General features: G+C 51.6%; 1 protein-coding gene across 1 annotated transcript in view; it reads right to left on the bottom strand.

Moving 5' to 3' along the window:
* The window catches only part of ATE1 (arginyltransferase 1), a 274,124-nt gene that overhangs the window by 408 nt on the left and 253,045 nt on the right, over window positions 1-20,671 (bottom strand). The gene's annotated exons all lie outside the window — the stretch shown is intronic.

The following is a 20,671-nucleotide window of genomic DNA, read 5'->3' as shown; positions in this document are numbered from 1 at the left end:
CAGACCGGTCCACAAAAACGTGTTAGGCTGATGGTTGAGAAAGCCTACTCTTAAGAAACAGAGATAAAAAGAGTAGCTACAGGACCCAGATACGTGCAGCCACTTCAGCTGGGCAAGTGGACTCTCTCCTCCTACCCACTGTCACCTCTCCCGCCCTCCAAAAGCCGAAGCTAGGTGACCTTAGTTTCAAGGGCAACTACAAAAGCCAAGTTAACGATGCTCTGGCTGGCATAGCCAGTCTCTCGTTAACTTCTCTCACGCCAACTGGGCTTCAGAGGCGTCTGCTCCTGGGGGCTGGAGCTAAGTGGCTTGCTCCACCCTCCCTGGAGCCCTCGGGAGGAAGGGAGACCAGCAAAATAAAAAGAACCCCAGGAAGGCGACCAAAAATTCCCACCAGTTTACACTTGTCAAGATTCATTTTCAAATGCAGAAATGTATTTCAATCTTTTCGCCAAGCAGCCACTTACAAAGAATGAACGGGACTGCAATACATTCAAAGCAGCTGATCCAAAAAGAGATTCAAAGCTTGAATCCCATTCCACTGTGACTAAGGGCAGCCCAGGCCTAGTGGATGTCTTCAAACTAGACAGAGTGCATTAAGAAACGGAGCAGATGCAAACTCCTTTGAATAACACGGGTGTTCATTAATGATGATGATGGTGACGATGATATGTAAATTATTTTCAGGGTATGTGATTGGGCCAATAACTTTCAATATGTTAACTTACTGGCTAAAATTTCAGAACAGAAGTTACCAGGGGGTGTTCAATTTACTAGTCTGCTCACCCATTGAATCCAAAAGCAAAGAGAAATTTCCAAGCTTAAGATAATCCAAAACTTTACATTTGTTCAGTATCAATTACTAAGAATAAGAGCCAAAATACACAAGCTTCAGAGAATTTGATCCAATCACAGATTCTGTGAATTATATAAGAAAGAACCACGTTTTATAGGATTGAGGGTGGAGGTGAGACCTTTCATATACAAATCTCGAAACCCCACGCTTTCTGCTTGCTGACTTCATGTTTCAGATTATGACTTGGGATTTCAATACTGCTTGAGCGTCCCCAAAGCTACATCAGAAAAAAACTTTCAGCCTTGACTAAGAATTAGAGTGGGTAAGGGGAAAAGAGGACGCTGCTCCACTTTCAGAGGAGGAAAAAAGAAAACCTCTTCTTCAAAAGAAACCACACATGAAACGGTGTGATTCACAGCAAAAGAAGAGCGTGTGTGCCCACCCCGTGCTTTCAGATTGCTTGAAGGATTTCTTTGGCCAGTTTTTCTTTTCCTCTTCAAGGTAAGAGCCTCAAAAGATAACTCCATATCTATTTCTACATACACGTGGGAGGAGAACATACAAACATTCTCACTGATTTATGAAGCATTTCCAGAATGCATGGGAATTTTTTTGCCTCTAACACAACTCCAGGAACAGTCTTAAATCCCAGCAAGAGATTGCTGGGCCCCAGATTGCTTCCCCAGCCCCCTCACCCACCTGTCCCAGCCTTAAGGAGCTTCCTTTGCAGGGAGAGGCGGACAGTGAGTGATCTCAGCGAAATCTCAAGCCATCGCTTCACGCCATCAGCTTGCACCAGCAACTGACTTATGTAGCCATTTCCAGATCCAGGCTCCGCGGCCGCCCCCCTTCCTTCCCAAATCTCTAGAAAGTGGAGGCGGAGGGTGGCAGGTCTGCACAACTCCTCACCCAAATGGACAAAGGTACGGAGGGACCTCCTGGGCAGGATAATGAGGTCCCCAGGCTCAGTGTTGGGAACACAGGCCCAGCGTGCCGCTGGCGGCCACAATCCCAGCTTCCTGCCTTCAATACCATAATCCTTCCTGGAGTCTGAGCCTCAGTGAAAGCCCCAGCGTGTTTATTTTTCCCCTTGAAAGGGAACTCTCTTCTCCGCTTAGGCGCAGGAGGAGTTGTCACCCTCCCAGTGATGGATGGCTCTTCCTGGCCACCCGTTCCCCAACCCCCCGGTCCATTTTCACCTCGGCACAAGCCTGCCCCCAAAGACAGGCAAAGTGACAAGCGAGAGGGCTTGGCTGGGGAGTGGTCCTATGCCAGATCTATGCAGTTTACAGAACATTCCCAAACCCTGCACCCTTCAAGAAGACAAGCCAATACAGCACCCGCCTTAACTGAGCCTCTACCCGAGCACTTGGGAGCTTTGTTCCCGGCAGACTTCCCATCAGTCAAGAGTGCCAGGCAAGGTGAGGGGTGCCCAGGCCCCCAGGGGGCAGACCCACCTTCTAGGCTCCAAGCCTCCCTAGGCCCCCCACGGCTGAACAGTGCAGGGGGGCTCTCAAGGTCAGATGTGGTGGGGGTAGGAATTCCTCAACACACTGAAATCTCAAAACAAAATACAGGCTGACCCAGGACCACCTTCTCTTCCCCGTTAACCCCCGGCAAGCCAACGAGAATTTGCAGCAGCTCCGGGGAGAACTCAACACCACCAACCCGGTTTCAATTGTAGCAGTTCTTTCATTAGTGTGCTAGGAATATAGTGATTTTCTCCCCCTTCTCGGGGCGCTAAAGAGCTCAGAGAAATCTGCATTTTAATTGACATTCCAGGGCGAGAGAAAGGGGCGCCCGATTGCTTTTCTACTAAAACTAAACAGGCTTTTCAGATGAAAATGAGTCGAGGCCGGTGGAAGATTTACAGGGATTTGGGACCCAGGGCACAAAGGGGTTTTAAATGTTGATAGCGTTTCACACCAAACACATAATGGGTGAAAGACGGTTTGCCTTTAAGGGTGGTTTTATTGAATTGGGCGAGAGGAAGGAAGGTCCGGAGAAGAGTTTGCAAAGGAGCTGGCGGCGAGGGGAGCGGCTGAGGCTCCGCGGCCCCGGGCTGGACCCCTGCGCCTGGCCCCGTGGCCGCGAGGGTCGGAGCCAGCGCCTGGCCCGGCCCTAGACTGACTCCCCGGTGCGGCCCCGGCGCTGAAAGAATGAGCGCGCAAGTTAGAACTCGCCTGCGCTTTCGACATCTCCGAGCTGCTGCCGGTAGAGCAGGCAGCGAACTAGAAAAAGTCGGTCCAGTTCGCCCCCTAGCCCCAGGCGCGCCGCGCTCCCGCCAGCCGAGACGGCGGCTGCGGGCCAGGGGGGGCGAAGGGCACTGCAATCGGGGAACCGGAGCAGCCCCCTTCCCAGTGCGCCATCCCCCGCCCCGAGCCCTCGCCTACCCTACAGAGGTGTTGCTAGCCCCACCTCAGCAGACCCCTCCCGGGCAAGGGTCCCAGGCCCGGGCCTGGATGGGACGGAGCAGGGGCTCCCCGGGCCCCGGAACGAGGCACCTTCGAAGATGCCCCCTCCGAGTCCGGGACCTACCGGGCTGTGCCATCAGCGAGGCTGCCCCGCCGCACGCCTGCCAGCTCCGGGGTGGGAAGATCGCGCCCGGCCAGCGGGAGTGCGCCGGCCGGAGTTTGACAGGGTGGCGGGGGGGGGGGGGGGTGTCAGCGCCAGAGGCAGATGTCAGCATCTGGATGGGGGTGGTAGCGGCAGAGCTTCCCAAAGGCCAGCCGTCAGCAGGCACCCAGCTCCCCCATCACCTATGCAGCCAAAGAGGAAGGACAGGGAGCCGCCTCCACAGTGCCAGCCCTCCGTTCGGGGGGCCGTGCACCGGGCGTCTCGGGCTTCCACCGCGCCCACTCTCCCGCCCCGCGAAGCTCCCCCGAGGCGCTCGACTCGGCGATTACCTTGAATGGCAACGATCCCCGGCGATCGGGTCTGTCCCCGCGCCCAGCGTGGGTCGGGATGGAGCAAACGACCAACTCCACGCAAAAAAAAAAAAAAAAAAAGTGGTCCTAGGGTCCTCGCCGGCGCCAAAGTTCCGAGGCTTCACGCGCACCCCAGGCTGCAGAGGCGCGCGGGCATGACGCCCGCGGGCTGCGCTCGGATTTGGGGAGCGGGAGGAAGAAAGGACTCGGGCTTGGCGTTTCCTCCACCAAACTTCGCTCGCAACTTGCGAACGCTGGGAGCGCGGAGGAAAGCCGCGGCCTCGGGGCGCCCGGGCCCCGCCAGCCTGGAAAGGAGTCGCCGCGCCGGGCCAGCTACGCCGCACGCAGACCCCGCGGCGCCCGAGCTTTGTGGCGGCCGCGCTCGCTCCCTCGCCCGCCCGCTCGCTCGGCTCTCCGCCGCGCTCTCCGCTGCCGCCGCCGCCGCCGCCGCCGCCCCCTCCCGGCGGGTCACGCCCCCGCTGAAACCCGAGCCGTTTCCTGGACGGCGGCGCCCGCTCTGCCAATCAGCGCCGCGCGCCCGGCCGCCCCGACTCAGCGCGGCTCCAGACGCCTGCGAGCGGCCGCGAGACCCCGGCGGGGAGGGCCAGGGGGCCCGGGCCGCACCGGGACGCAGAGGGTCAGCTGGCAGCATCCTCCGTGAATGCGGCCGGGCCCCGCGTCCCCTTCCTTCCCTGGGCAGTTCGCCTGACCCAAGGTTTGCCGGGTGGTTACGTTACGTTGTCTCGTTTCAAGTCAAAACAAATGACAGAAAGCCTGCTCTCTACCCACCCCCACCCCCCGCCACGAGACTTTAAAATGCATCTGCGTGGTATTGGGGCGCGTGGGGGAGAAATATAACGCGACTGAAACTTTGAAACGAGAGAAAGTAACCTGGGGAATGCCTGCCTGTCCATCAAAACGATAGCGATGAGCAAAGAAACGAGGATTTACGGAGGTTCTGCAATAGGCAGGGCACACGGAATAGAGTCTTCTTTTTCAACCGCACAGCCACCCTGCAGAGTAATATTCAGTTTCTGCTAAGGAAACAGGGTGAGAGAGGTTATTTGTCCAGGGTTAACCAGCTGGTTAATGGCAGCAGCTGAGCCTGACTTTGAATCTGGCTCTCTTAGGGAAAAGTTCAAAACTGGGGAGTATAGAAATAGTGTTTGGTAGTATATATTTGGATCGATAAATTCGGAAGATTCTAAGGACTCAGTTCTGCTATAAATAACTGTATGACCTTGAGCAAATCAATTCCTCTCTCTGAATCTTAAGATTCTTCAACTAAATGCCAAGCTGTAACTGGTTAAAGTTCCTATTTTCCATTTACCTTTTCCACTAGGCTGTGTCTACGGGATAATTTTTTCTTTAACATACTTGCTCTCCTTCCCCACTCATCCAGCTCCCAAGCAGTGGTGCCTTAAGTCCAAGACAATATAGATAAAAACCTTAATTATTTTCCTTAGAAAAGGTCATTAAACCCAGAAGTGCTTTGGAGTCCTAAAGATGGATGGAGCAGCAGTACCAAATTGACCTGGGAAATCGACTTTTCCTGCATTTAGAAAGGCAGTTGCTTATGGGTCATTGACACTGCACACTTCACAACATTTACGAAAATATTTTTTCAGGGTGCCACATCATTAGAAAATCATTCTTCTTCACAGTACCTCTCAGAGAACATTTATGTAAAATTACCGAAACACCAGGAGTACAGATCCATTGAAATGCTTCCGGCGAATGGCTCTGAAATTCTGTTCGGGAAATGTGACAGCAAAAGTAATAGTCTGAGTCTCAAGCGAAATAAAATAATCAGTTCCTGTGCTTGGGGGAAGGCTATGTGTTTTGGTCAAGTCTTTTAACCTGGGTCAGTCCCAGAATCTTTTAATTCATGGAGACACCTTAGCCAGGTGACCTCAGCCATCTACCACACCCGAGTTGTTCTGACCACATCAGTGCTTTTCAATGTCTCAGACCAGGCTGAGTGTCTGCCTGCTTGGAGGCTGGCACTTACAACTTTATATTCCCCACCAATGGGAAACTCAAGTCTCTCAGGACAGATTCCTTTCCCATCGTGCAAGGAAACCATCAGCCATTGAAAATGCTGTTAACACGTTCTCACATAAATTACTGGTGCAGGAAGCTGCCATCCCTACCCACCGTTCATCAGCGGCTCTGTGTACCCTGAATGAAAAGGAAGGCTTCCACTGAAAATGACAAATAAGAACACCTACTTCAGTGTCCAGATGCAGTCTGCAGAATTTATTCTTTATAGGAATAAAAAGACACCCATCCATCAAAAGCCCCTTATTCCCTTAAGAGTGTCCGTTTTTAAGTGAGCGAAGCCCACGAGCCCACAACAGCAAACTCTTTGGTTTAGAGAAAAGCAAAACCATGTTTGGAATTTTAAAAAACACCAATCCTGTCATCATATTTAGGCTTCAAGTGACCTCAGAGGGTCTAGGAAAGCTTTCACACCAGTGAGGCTTCTGAATGAGAAAATAATCTCTTTACAGTTTTTTTCTCGTCCCTCTTCAAGTGGCTGGAACCCCTTTTGTCAATGGCCTCCCATGAATGGTGTAGCCAATAAGCTTATTAATGAGCTTCCACGGCCGAGTGTGAATAGGTAAATAAGCCCCAATCTGTTGAGGTTCAGGGCCGAGGGCAGAAAAGCCAGCAAGAACTAAAGGTGACAGTTTGAACTGAACCACGAATGCCTGCACCAGGTTTCAGCTGAAAGAGCCTCCAGACAAGGGCACATTCACAGCCCCTTCACCCCCCACCGAGGTCCCTTTTCCTAGCAATCTTCCCCCCTTTACAAAATGTCTTGAGTAGTCACCCATTTTTTTTTTTCAAAAGCCCTCGAGACGTCCTTCTTTTTTCACTCTAGTAATGATACATCAATGGAAGGAAGGAAAATGAGGACACCAGAACTCTTATGCCCCAGAAGTTTCAAGGAACAAACTGCTGCTCACCCATTGGTTCTGGGAAGAAGACAGGGTGGGGGGGGGGGACCCCAGCTGCCATGGGCCTCTCTCCTTTAAAGATTTAGAATTTCTCTTTTAATAATTTGTTTTCTAATGGGTGGCTGGTCCTTTACCCGATGGAAAAGTTGAAGGAATAAAAAGGCTACTGACATTTAAGTGCTAATGAGCCCTTTTAATGTGATTCTGAGCACCTTGCAAAACTATGAATTTCATTCTTTAAGCTACATCTCAAGAATGTCTGTAGCATAAAAGAAGCTTTTGAAAGGAGAAATCTACAATAGTCCAAAGACTATGGTAAAAGTCGTTAATCCTAGGATGTGCTGATCGGGATGGGTGAGGGAATCAGAGAGACAGGACCCGTTTTCATGGAGCTTATGACATTGAAACAGAATCATGAGTCCCAGTACTGGTCATCATCAATGATTCTAAACTTAGAATGGGGCCTGAATTTCCAAGCCAAGACTTCCCTGGAGAAAAACTTAAGTTATCTGAGTCTTTCTGGTTCTCAGCTATAAAATTTGGAAAACAATGGTCTGTGTGTGTGTGTGTGTGTGTGTGTGTGTGTGATAAGTTGCTTCAGTCATGTCTGACTCTTGGCCACCCTAGGGACTATAGCCCACCAGGCTCCTCTGTCCATGGAATTCTCCAGGCAAGAATACTGGAATGAGTTGCCACACCCTCCTCCAGGGGATCTTCTCGACCCAGGGACTGAACCCACATCTCTCATGTCTCCTGCATTGGCAGCACTATCTTGTAGTAACTTAATAGGGTCATGCAAAGCATTCACTGAATTAAGGTGTGACAAGCATTTAGACCTTTTTATCCAGATGCCCCGTGGTTCTGGAGAAACTCTTGGCACGTGAGAAATGCAATGTGTTTGCAATGATTATCATTAGCTGTTAATTATTATTCCCCCCTCCTGAGACTACTGGAAAAGTTAAGTGATTAAGTGAAGAGCTGAGAACCCACTAGCACTACATGGATATTATTATAAAATAATAACATGAAAACCTGGTTTTCAAAGAGTCTGGAGCCACCACTGCTGGATTCCCCAACCCACCTCTGCCCCACTGGAAGGACTGATGCTGAAGCTCCAATATTTTGGCCACCTGATGCAAGCAGCCAACTCACTGGAAAAGACCCTGGTGCTGAGAAAGAGTGAAGGCAGGAGGAGAAGGAGACAACAGAGGATGAGATGATTGGATGGCATAACCAACTCAATGGACATGAGTTTGAGCAAGCTCCAGGAGATGGTGATGGACAGGGAAGCCTGGCATGCTGCAGTCCATGGGGTCGCAGAGTCGGAAACGACTGAGCAACTGAACAACAACAACTTCTGCCCCAGCTGAAAGGCCTGGTGGTGTCTACCCAAGGCCCACCCCAAGATGAAATGGCTGAGTCATACAAATGGCCATCCAGTTGGAAAGCATCACAACACTCATTGGTACCCAATGCCCAGAACCAGTCCCTGGGAGTGGCAGGGAGGTGGAGGGGATGGTGCTGAGCAGAAGACACTTTTAACACTGGGGAATGGCTTTAAAAAGAGCATCTTTGAAAATGTGAGAAGCATCTGAATAAAAACTGGCACTATGCCTTGCTCTGATGGTTTACTAGATTCCCAAATGGCTTGAGGGACATGGATAGGTCTTTCTAGGGAGACAGTGTCCAAAGATGAGGCAGTGTGTATTAAACCCTGGTGGTCCAGTGCTTAAGAATCTGCCTTCCAATGCAGGGGGCACATGTTCAATCCCTGGTCAAGGAATTAGGATCCTACATGCTGCCTGGTACAGCCCAAAAGAAAAGGAAAAAAAAAAACATTGCCATCATGCTGACTCCTGAATTTTACAGGGGAGGAAATCAGGATGCCAAAAGGGGAAGTGATGGACTCAGGGCCACTAGGCCGGCTGATGGCTGGGAAACCCAGAAATCTGATCTCTCCATCAGGCTAGGATTCATTTCAGTGGCCACCAGAGTAAGACGTGGGTTTTTATCCTGCCATTGTCAAGGACTAACTGTGTGATTCTGGCAAAGTCATTGAATGTGCACCTTGCCCCCTGCCCCACCACCACTATCCTTGGTATCACCCACTTCTACATAATTGAGGTTTCACCTTTCAAGCTGAAAAGACAAATTTGTTTATGATCTCCACCCTCTCCCAGCTCTGAACATTCCTTGCCTCTAGAGAAAGAGAGAAATTGTTATTTACTCATCACTGAAGAGCAAACTAGTTACAGAAAGTCTACATCCACTCTGAAGTATTTTGAACCCTAGTCTAGGAACCCTGCTTTTCACCCCTATCTACTAGTGATGGTATCTCCCAGAAAAGTCCTCTAAGCCCTGGTCCATAGCTGCTTAAGGGCAACATACCACATACTGCACACCATTGCTTGGCTGCATTTGGCTCAGTCAGTAAAGAATCCGCCTGCAATGCATGAGATACAGGTTGGATCTCTGGGTCAGGAAGATCTCCTGGAGGAGGAAAATGGCAACCCACTCCAGTATTCTTGCCTGGGAAATCCCACGGACAGAGGAGCCTGGCGGTTGCATAGAGTCAGCTAGCTGCTAAACACCACTACCATTGCTTGGCTGCCAGACTCCGATCTCTCCCTTCATTCCCACCCTGCACTCAACCACCACCTCCACCACAACAATGCCTCCCAGCGGATTGGAGAGAAAGCATACAGGTGGTTTTAGCTGGAGTAGGTCAAATGAGGATGAGATCAACCATGTGGTCCTCCTGCCTCTTTCAGACCCCTCCCCATCACTGCCTAGAGCTGTGCTGTCCAATACGGTAGCCCCTAGCCAGTGTGATCATTTCAAGTTAAAATTGAATAAGAGGCTAGGGAGTCACTTTGGACAGTGGAGATTTTAGAGGAAATTGTCACCATGGCAGAATGTTGTACAGGATGGACTTCACTGGAGAGGCCCCCTGCCTTCCCCTTCCTCCTCCAAGAAGATCTCCTCAACCAGGGGCGTCCCCAGGGGCTGCTTTTGCCCGTCTCCCCTCAATTCCCACATGCGTTCCATCGTCTTGTGTTGCCAGCAGGGTTTAGGGACAGGTCCTCTTCAGAACGGGAAGAGTGTCAGAGATAGCCAGGATGATCTATGATGGACAGATACAATATTACTGTTGGCTGAACGAAAAGGGCCTGCAGCATCACCTCCTCATTCCGGGACCCACTTAAAGCAGTCCCATTATGGGTTTCTGTAAGCCCTAAGTCCCTCCCTGTGAGAACTGAAGCTCCCTCAAACCCTCAGGAATTCACAGCTCTGTGCCCAGAGCCGTGAACCAGAGGCAGAAAGGCCAGCTGAACCAAGATGGCAATGCCCAAGGAGAAATCCCTGTCGAATTTGACCTTGGACAACAATGCGGGAATAGAAGAGTTCACTGGGGACTCCTAAATCATAATGGGGCTTCCGACGTGGCTCAGTGGTGAAGAATCTGCTGGCCAACGCAGGAGAGGAAGGAGACCAGCGTTTGAACCCTGGGTGGAGTAGATCTTCTGGAGGAGGAAATGGCAGCCCCCTCCAGTATTTTTGGAAAATCCCATAGACAGAGCAGCCTTGCAGGCTACAGTCCAGAGGGTCGCCAAGAGCTGGATACGACCGAGTGACTCAGCACGCGCACACACACACAAATCGTATCGCCCAGAAAAGCCCAGCCTGCCTCTCCCCTCTCGTGGTCCAGGGCCTGGCACACTTGCTGGCTGGTTGTGGACAGCTCATGAGGTGCTTTGTGCCTCTAGGTCTTTGGTAGATACTAGGTAGTTGATGGTGATTGTGACAGCCTCTTTGGGGGCTTCCTAATTAGGGCATCGGGGAATATTTGCACAGAGTTGCACCTAGTTCCTGAAGTATGATTGGAAGTTATTGCAGTGGAAGTTACCTTTCCTGGCAAGACCTGATTTCCACGGTGCCTTCCTCTCTTTCCCTTGATTTCTGCCTTCCGTTTGTTACCCTATTTCCCAAGGGTGTGTCTACTTTGTCCAAATGTGAAAAGTTCACTTTAATAAACCCAAGTGGAGAAAAGTGATACGGCCAGGATCCTGGTGAACTAGGGAAGGAGACGGGCGGGGGAATCCAGAGCAGGACTCATCGTAAAACCACAAACCCAGTAACGCTTTCAGCGTCCCAACGCGCTCGTATTTTGTCCCCAGCCTGGGGAGAAAGTCCATCAAGGGGCGAGCGATTTCTTTAACAGGTTTCTAAGAGCAGCGCTGAGCAAAAATGAACTCGCGGAGCAGGAGGCCGGAGCGGCGCTGGGCCCGAGGGCCCGGGGAGCAGGTGGGTCCAGGTGCGGGTGGCCGAGGTCCCCGGGGCTCCCTTTGTTCTCCGAACTCTCCGCTGTGAGGCGCGCGGCGGCCGCCGGCGCCCCCGTGTGGCCACTCGCGTCCCGGGCGCCACAGACAGGGTGGATGGGTGGGCGGGCAGCGCCCGGGGATGAACTAGGGGGTGCGGCCCGGCCGGGAGCACGGCGATTCGGCCTGCGCCCGGCCTCACCCTGAAGTCCTTCGGGCTGTGCAGGTGACAAGCGGTTCATGTCGAGCTGTGTCTGCAGCAAGAATCCTACTGGGACGGAATGTCTTACCCTGACACCTCTGGGCCCTGCATCCTGCAAGGGCAGGGGACGGCCTCCCCCGGGTCTGGCCTGGCGTGTCCCCTCCATCCGGCTTCCTCTGTCCCGAGCGGGGCCTAGCCCCACATTTCCAGCTTGTGGCCGCATCTCTCCACCTGGCTCAAGCCTGAGAAGGGCGTCTGCACCCTGATCCTTACAGCTCAGCTTCAACCTCCCGCCCTGCTGTTTGGGTTTCCAGCCACGGCGCCCACCTGGATGGACTGCCACCCTAAAGCGTGGGAGTTTCCAGCTCCCCTCCCAACAAAGCCAGTCTGTCCCAGATCTGAGCTGTCTTTGGAAAACCTTACACCGCACCCCTTCTTTTGGGTTTGTTTTTCTCCTGCATCAGGGCTGCTGCCCTGGCTCCCCAGTCTTTTAGGATTCTGGGGCAGCTTCAGCCTCTAGTCTCTCTTCTCCCTGGAGGTGGGGACCACCGCCCTGCTCTTTCATCACTCAGAGCCTTGGTGGCTCCCCATTTGCAAAAACCATGACTCTGCACTCTTCAGCACAGACTGGGTGCTTGGTGGCTGACATTTACTGGGCACTTACTCTGTTCTGAGCAAGTGTGATCATGGCCTTACAGGTTATCCCATACAGGTCAGGTACCACTCTGACCCTCACGTTACAGGTGAGGCTGTGGAAACATGAAGAGCTTGCCAAGTCATACAGTCATGAGGGAGGGAGCCTGGGTTTGGAGCAAGTGCTGGTGCCCTACGCTGCCAGCATCCTGAGCAGGTGGTAGGGGCCATGTAAGATCCAGGGGTTCATGTAAAGTCCAGGGGAGGGACAGCAACTTTAGCCAGTGGATGGAAATGTAAGCCAGTGGGGCCAATTCTTCTGATCCTCCCAGAGAAGTTGGCCATCCCATTCAGATGATGACAGCTGTCTCTGTTTTTGGACCGGCCCCTCTTTCTGTTAGCCAGTGGGCTTGCAGGTTGTACCCTCTGCTGTCTTGGAGTGCTGAGGGCATGGACCCTGGAGTCCAGCTCTGCCTGCCATGGGCTTATCATCTGCATCTTCTTTCCGCATCCTCCTCTGTAGACAGAGATAATACTAACACCTGCTTAGAAGAGTTTTTGCACAGATTGAATGGGAGGCTTCAGGTAAAGTGCTTGGTTCATGGCAAATGATCAGTACATGTCAGCTAGTATTATTATTTCCAGTCTGAGTGAAGAGACATTAAGACCTCTCTCTTTGAAGCCCTAACCCTGGCTTTGTTTCCTGCTATTTCTCTTTGCTATGAAACCGTGGGCAAGTTACTCCACCTCCCCGAGCCTCTTGTGTCCTTATTTATAGGTGCTGAACACTGAATGTCACCAACTTCAAGTGTCACCTCCAATAGTCTTTATTCCAACAGCAGCTCAAGCCGTCTAGGGCAGAGTACTGCTCACTTTCTTCCAAAGAGCTTCTCAGTGTCACACAGAAATTCATTCCAGTGTTGGCTCATCATGACGACCAGCAGATTCTTTGTTTTATCTGACTGAGGCATCATTTTGTCCCACCCTCTCGGGCCAAGGAAAAGACCCATTGTAAAAAATCCTCTGTGTCCTGCAAAACAGGAATCAAGACATTTGTTGGCCTCCTCCAAACAAGACAAGGCATCGCTTCAGAGCACCACTGGGTTAGGGGTGCCAAATTTAGCTATTTAATAAAAATACAAGACACTCAGTTAAATTGGGATTGCAGATAAACAATGAATAGGCCTTTGTATTCCCTAATATTGCATGAACAAATATCGCATGGAATGTACTTACATGAAAAAAGTATTCATTGTTTATCTGAAATTCATATTGATGTGAATGGTTTATATTTTATATGGCAACCCTACACTGGGTAGAAGGCACTCCCACAAGTTGCCTGGTTGGGGCAAGTCCAAGAGAGATGGGCCTTCTTTCTAGAGGTCATTGGGAACTAATTGCCTTCTCCTTCTGATGAATTTGTGTATTGACAGTGCTATTTGAATATTCAGTGATAAAGATAATCTGTTATAAAACCATGCTTCCAGGACGCCCCGGGTGGTCCAGTGATGGAGACTCTGAGCTCCTAATGCAGGGAGTCCGGGTTCGATCTTTGGTCAGGGAACTAGACCTCACATGCCACAACGTAGACCCAGTGTATCCAAATAAATAAATATTTTAAAAAACAAACATGCCTCCTCTGGAATGAAGTAGTAACTATGGTATTGACTGCACTGTTGGAAAAGACATGATGCTTTGTTATCAAGCGTGTATGTAAAATGCGTGGCTGTGGTCAGTGCTACCGGCAGAGGCTTGCCATGGTGGACGGGTCCAAAGCCTGTAATGACAGAACAGGCCTCTGAGCCCCTGTGCTTCCTCACCTGATCTGTGCCATCCTACGGGGATTAGCTAATGGGCAAAATGCAATTCGTTCCAAGATGGAAGTGGACAGACCCTCTGCCACAAATATGTCCCCACACACCTGGGCCATTTTTCTGGCTGCTGTTTAGTGCTGGCCCCTGCTACTTAACCTGGCTCTGTTTCTCAGAGCTGATTATCTTGCTCAAGCCTGCTGGATTTCCAGTGATTTATTATGAGTGGGTACCCTGCTGTGGGTACCGCCCCCAAACAAGCCCCAGAGATCATGGGGTAAAGAATCCACCTGTAAATGCAGGAGACACAGGAACTGCAGGTTCGATCCCTGGGTCAGGAAGTTCCCCTGGATGAGGAAATGGCAACCCACTCCAGTATTCTTGCCTGGAGAATCCCATGGACACAAGAGCCTGGCAGGCTACAGTCCACAGGGTCGAAAAGAGTCAGATACGACCGAAGCGACTTAGCATATATACACGCGCATGCTGCTATAGCAAATTGCCACAAACTTAGTGGCTTGAAACAATGCAAATTTAGTATGCCACGGTTCTGTGGTTCAGGAGTCCAGTGGGTTCAGCTGGACTCAAGGTGTTGGCAGAGTTTCGTTCCTTTCTGGAGACTCTGTGGGGAGAATCTGCTTGCACGTTCATCTAGGTTGTTGGCAGGTTCGGTTCCTCGTGGCTCCAGGTCCTGTTTCCTGGCTGGCCCATCACCAGGAGTCTCTCTCCTCATCCTTCTTCCTTTGGCAAAGTCAGCAACAACACAGCGAGTCCCTCCCACCTTGCGGAAACCTCCGGCTTCTCCCTCTCCCGTGTCTCTTCTGCTCAAGCCAGAGAAAAATTCTCTGCTGTTAAGGGCTCGTGTAATCAGACTGGGTCTACCCAGGTCACCTTCTTATTTTTATGTCCAAAATTTTAATTCCATCCTCAAAGTCCTATTACCAGGTTCTGGGGATTAGAGAACAAATGTCTTTGGGGCAGGGAGGAGGGAGGCATATTCTGCCTACCACAGATAGGGTAGTGATGCTTTAGGGTAAAACAAGGCACATTCATTTCCTAGTTGTTGTTTAGTCGCTAAATCGTGTCCAGCTCTTTGCGACCCCATGGACTGCAGAACACCAGGCTTCCCTGTCCTTCACTATCTGCTGGAGTTTTCTCAGACTCACATCCATTGAATCGGTGATGCCATCCAACCATGTCATCCTCTGTCACCCCCTTCTCCTCCTGCCCTCAGTGTTTGCCAGCATCAGGGTCTTTTCCAATGAGTCATCTCTTTGCATCAGGTGGCCCAAGTATTGGAGCTTCAGCTTCAGCATCAGTCCTTCCAGTGAATATTCAGGGTAAAACAAGGCGTATTCATTTCCTGGGGCTGCTGGTAAAATATGCCACAAATGAGGTGGCTTAAAACAATAGGAATTTGTTGTCTCACAGTTCTGGCATCTAGAAGTCCCAAATCAAGGTGTCAGTGAGCCATTGTTGTTGGTGGTGGTGGTCAGTCATTAAGTCCTGTGTGACTCTTTGCGACCCCATGGACTACAGCATGCTGGACTCCTCTGTCCTTTACTATCTCTCAGAGTTTGCTCAAACTCATGTCCATTGAGTTGGTGATGCCATCCAACCATTTCAGTAAGCCAGGCTCCCTCTGAAACCTTAGGGGAGAATCCTTTCTCTCTTGTCCTAGATTCCAGTGGTGACCAGCAGTCCTTGGCTGCCTTGGATTGCAGCTGCATCGCTCCAGTCTCTGCCTCTGTCATCACATGGCAGCTCCCCGCGCATCTGTGTCCAGATTTCCTTCTTCTGATTAGGACACCGGTCATCCTGAATGAGGGTCTACTCAAATGACCTCAACCTAACCCAATTCCATCTGTAAAAATCCTTATTTTGAAACTAGATCCCATTCACCAGTACTGGGGCTAGGATTTCCACAAGTATTTTGCAGGGGACGTAATTCAACCCCAAACACAAGGTAATGCCAGAAAGGTACCACGCACAGAGCCTGACCTCTGGTCTCTGCTTAATTAACAGTAACCATTGGGGCACTTCCCTGGTGGTCCAGTAGTTAAGAATCTGCCTGCCTGTGCAGGGGACACAGGTTCGATCCCTGGTCAGAGAACTAAGATCCCACAAGCTGTGGGACAAATGAAGCCCACGCACCTCCACTAGACAACAGCCCACATACCTCAACTAAGACCCAGTGCAGCCAAAAATAAAATAAATAAATAAAAATACACACCAAAGAAAACAGTAGCAGTCGGCATGCACCAGTGAAGTCTCAGACACTCTGGGTGACCGTGGCCATGGATGTGGCCAGCTAGTGGGTGTGCGCCAGGAGCCTGGAAACCACACCTCCTTCCGTCCTGCCTTCCTGAGCATCCCTCCCCCATCCTGTGGTCAGCTTCACCCCCGCCCTTTACTCAAGCTGCCCCCTTGCCTGTGATGTCCTCTCCCTTCTCCAAATCGGCATCCTGGTCTCTCTTCAAGCTCCACCTTCTCTGAAAGGCCGTCTCTCAGGTGGCTGCACCCATCCAAAGGCTAGGCCAATTAAAGACAGAAACTGGAATGGCTAATTCCACCCTGCAAGTCCCACTGCTCAGCTGGCTGGAAAATAAGCCTTCCTATTAGGCGATGCAGGCCAAAAACTGAAGGGAGAAATGAAGATAAAGCAAGATGTTGATTCAGTGGCTCAGAAGGTTCAGAAGAAGAGTAATTTTCAAGCAAGAAATTGCACCCTCTCTCTATCCGATCTGATAATAATCCATCTTGTAAACATGAACTGTTCTTCCTAGAAAGAAAAACAATAACATCCATACACCCTGGCCAAGTCAGCCTTCCAGGGGCCATAAGTCTTTGGGGGGGGGGGGGCGTCTACAGGACACACAGTATTGTCTGATTACCCTCCCCTTGCACGTTTGTTACCCTCACGTTGGCCTGACTTAAAATGCAAGGTAGGAAAGGGCTGATACATTCCATCAGCCATCCAGGAATCTCACACCATTTTTTTAGTACCTCCACGTTTAATCAATTAGAACACGTGCACACCCAGGGCAGTCCCCAGACAAAGTCGCGTCTGCGGAGAGAGCCGGCCTCAGCACTCACTCTCTAGGATGACTTCCAAACACTTGAGCGTCCTGACCTCGCCTCTTTCCGGAAACATCCTTAAGCTCGTTTCCCCCAGCACAGATGGGAACAGAGCTGGGCGGACGAGGGACAGCTGTCACTGCCGGAGGAACAGAAGAGGTAGGTGGCCTCGCTTGAGGCTGAAGGATGCCCCAGAGGGAGGTCACTGTCTCCCTCCAGACACAGTCCCTGGAGGCTCTCACCTACAGGGGAGGGGCTCCCAAAGGCCAGGCAGAGGATCAGCTCAGCATGGCCAGGATCTAGCCCGGGCCTGGGTTGACAGAAGAAACAAATGAATGAAGACCGGGGACTCAAGGCTGCCAGACCAGAACTGGTGGAAGCTGTCCCTGCTGGCAGTCAAGGTTGAGTCTCATCCCCACCTGAGTCCCAGGATTCAGGCTTCCGTCTCCCACGGGCATCACCTGGAACCGGGCCCGGGGCAGAACACTCAAGAAATGCAGCCAGCTTTTAAGCAGCAGGCCCGCAGGTCAGAGCCGAGTGCCACGGCCGCATGGGGCAGGGAAGCCGTTTGCAGCTGTTTATGTGATGTGTATCGGGTGGATAAATAAACTTCATTTTCCAGGGCTGCCAATCTCTAAACATGCAGGAATATACATTCGCTCAGAAACTTAAAAAAAATAAACAGATGTGGTGAGGTTTGAATCTTCCTAGCGTCAGGGCCCTGGGTCCTGAGCTACTCACCTTTCAGCTGGTTAATAAGCCCAGTTTATGGATCCCTCCGAGGGGCCTGTGTGTAAAAGTTCCGCTCAGAGGAAATGCTCACTGTTAGGACGTGGGGGAGGGAGACTATGAGCAGCATATCCTTCTAGTATCTCTCCTGGTGGGTCCAGGCGGACCCTGGCACAAGCCAGGTGACTCTTCGATGACCCAGGAGGTGGCCACTGGCATCCACTACCCCAAGCCTCAGCTCAGCCTAATGCAGGGAGGTCAGGTAAGCCAGGTGAGAAGCCACCCATGTCTTTTAAGCCAGGACCACCCCCCCACCCCTCACCCCTGCTTTATTGTGACCCTGAGGCTCCTTAGAGGCATCTGCCTATGTCCCCTGCCTCCATCCCCTCGTGGGACATTTGCACAGGAGAAGGCGGGAGAAGATTAGACCGTGGGCTCCACCTCTTCTCCGTCCAAAAGGTACCTGGAGATGTCCTCGCCTCCTCCCTTGATCTCAGCCATCTCAAAGACAGTATGCTTATCCTCACGATGCCAGTTCACAAAGCCTGTTCCCACAGTGGTCCCCCAGGAGACCCACAAGGCAGCCACTCTTTCATTCATTCATTCACTCATTGGTGGATCAGGAGATTGACGATCCGCTCAGGACCTAGTCCCGGTCCTGATGCCATGCATGACAGCAGCTGCCTTCAAGGGGCATAGAGTCCAGGGCACACAGAGGCCAGGTTTCAGGAAACAGAAACCCAGAGGTGTCTTGGGCGACTTGGCCAAGGTCTCACCTAGTAGGCGACAGAGAGACCCAGGGTCTGGGTCTAATTCCCAGATGGAGGCTCTTCCTACCATTCAGGGGAGCTGCATCCTAGCCCCATGATAACTTAGGGCTCAGGGTTTCTCGTTAGGAGATGGGGTAGAGTCAGAAAAGAGAGAGAAAAGGTGAGAAGAGGAGAAAGAAGGGAGGAGAGCCAGTGTCAGTGGCTCAGGCCACACTTTCCGCTATCTCAGGCCTGAGGTAACAGGCAGGTAACACCGCTCCTTCCATCACGATCCTGAGCGCGCACCACAGTGTCAGCACCTCTTGGTCCTGTAGTGAACACCCTTCTCCTTCTCCTTCTCCTGGCAACATGGCTCAGAAACGCAAACTGACCACTCCCTCTGATGTTCAAAGCAGCAGAGCCCAGCTCCAGCCTCTGAGGACAGCCTGGTGGTGGAGGACTTATGGAAGCAGGGCTGCCTCCAAACCCTTCTCCAGGGGTCTCCAAGGGCTGTTTTACCTGAACTGTCTCCTTCAGCGCTCACCTCAGGCCCTACCTAACCCCTCCCACTCCACACACCCAGGCAGAAGAGGCCACCAGGGTCCTGCTCCCAGAAGGACATCTGGGCCTTCTGCCTCTCCTGCCATTTCCCCCCTGGCTCCTCACACTCAGGAGGGAGAAGGGACCCGCTGGGGTCTCTTTCATAAGGGCACTAATCTCATTCATGGGGACTCCACTCTCATGACCTGGTCACCTCCCAAAGGCTCCACCTCCTACCATCACATGAGGATTAAGTTTCCACATATGAATTTGAGGTGGAGGGGATCCAAACCTCCAGTCTGTATAACGCTCATCCATGCTTCATATGTTTCTTTTGCTGAAAGACAGGGCCGGCCCAGGGAGGTGAAGGAAGAGCTGCCCCAGCTCAGCCACTGGGGGCTAAAGGCAGATCACAGCCCTTCTCTGATTGCAGTTTTCTCATCTGCAGATTGGGTGGGGAATGACCACTGGCTGACCACATTCTCTCACTCAGCAGTTCTTTTCAGAAGCAACAAGGAGCGGCATCGGGCAGGGAAGGTTCCTCCTGGGGACCAAATGCTGGTCTCCCAGCCTCACTGCTGACCTAGGGATGCTTCTGCTGTCGCCTGTTTATATATGTGTTAGTCCCTCAGTTGCATCCAACTCTGTGCGACCCCATGGACTGTAGCTCGCCAGGCTCCTCTGTCCATGGGATTCTTCCAGCAAGAATACTAGAGTGGGTTGCCATTCCCTCCTTCAGGGGGTCTTCCCAACCCAAGGATGGAACTCAGGTCTCCTTCATTGCAGGCAGATTCTTTACCAACTGAGCCACCAGGGAAGCCCCAAGCTCACCCTGTGTGGCTGGGGCAGGCTCCTCTGCCTGTTTCACTCTGTGCCTCCCTCCATCGGGAGAGTGGGATTGGTTTTGGCAGATGCCTGACCATGGAGCCTCATCATGAAAGGGGAGGGGTGGGACTTCCCTGATAGTCTAGAGGCTAAGACTCTGCACTCCCAATGCAGGGGGCCTGGGTTCCATCCCTGGTCGGGAAACTAGATCCCACATGCTGCAACTAAGAATTCACATGCCACAACCAAAGATCTCACATGTCACAACTAAAAAGATCCCCCAAAGGAGAGAGAAGATCCCAAGGGCCACAACTAAGACCCAGAGCAGCCAAATAAATAAATATTTTTTAAATATATTTTTAAAAGATGAAGGGGAGGAGCAGGGGAACTTTGGGCTGTGTTCCAGAGAAGGCAAGGGTCAGAACAAGGCTTGAGGCAAGGGTGTGTCCAGACCATCCCCCAGCAGAGCCTGAGAAGCAGGACCCTGCCCTCATGCAGGGCACCTGCTGGGGGTCCAGGTGGCAGCTGGGTGTGCCCACGCGCCCTGATCTGGAACCCCAGGGCTCTGAACACCCAGTTACGTGGGTCATCAAGGTTGGGTTTCCACATCAGACTTCATTTACCAAGGGTTTCCCTGCTAAAACCAATGTGACAAGCACTCAGCGCTGGGTGATTGAAGGATCCCTCTGACAGGTCTACATCCCTTACAATCAACCTGTTAATGTCACACATTTCTACTAATGGAACTTTGCGACAAATAGTGACAGAGTTCACAGGTGAGTATAGTCAACGATACGTGCTTTAGGGAACATCAGCCAATCCACCTTCTCTTTCTTCTTTTGTCCTCACTCTCCATAATCTTTCATTCAACCAACCTACTAGCCAACCTGCTAATAGTTTTCGTCCATCTACCCCGTGCAGGGCTCTCCCAAGGGCACTAGTTCAGTTCAGTTCAGTCGCTCAGTCATGTCCAACGCTTTGTGACCCCATGGACTGCAGCACACCAGGCTTCCCTGTCCATCACCAACTCCCAGAGCTTGCTCAGACTCATGTTCATCGAGTTGGTGATGCCATCCAACCATCTCATCCTCTGCCGTCC

This window comes from Giraffa tippelskirchi, chromosome 2, assembly GCF_054371585.1.
Source record: "Giraffa tippelskirchi isolate mGirTip1 chromosome 2, T2T-mGirTip1v1.2.pri, whole genome shotgun sequence".
NCBI classification, from domain to species: domain Eukaryota; kingdom Metazoa; phylum Chordata; class Mammalia; order Artiodactyla; family Giraffidae; genus Giraffa; species Giraffa tippelskirchi.
The sequence above is the reverse complement of the archived record's forward strand: the minus strand, read 5'-3'. Positions and strand labels throughout refer to the sequence as shown.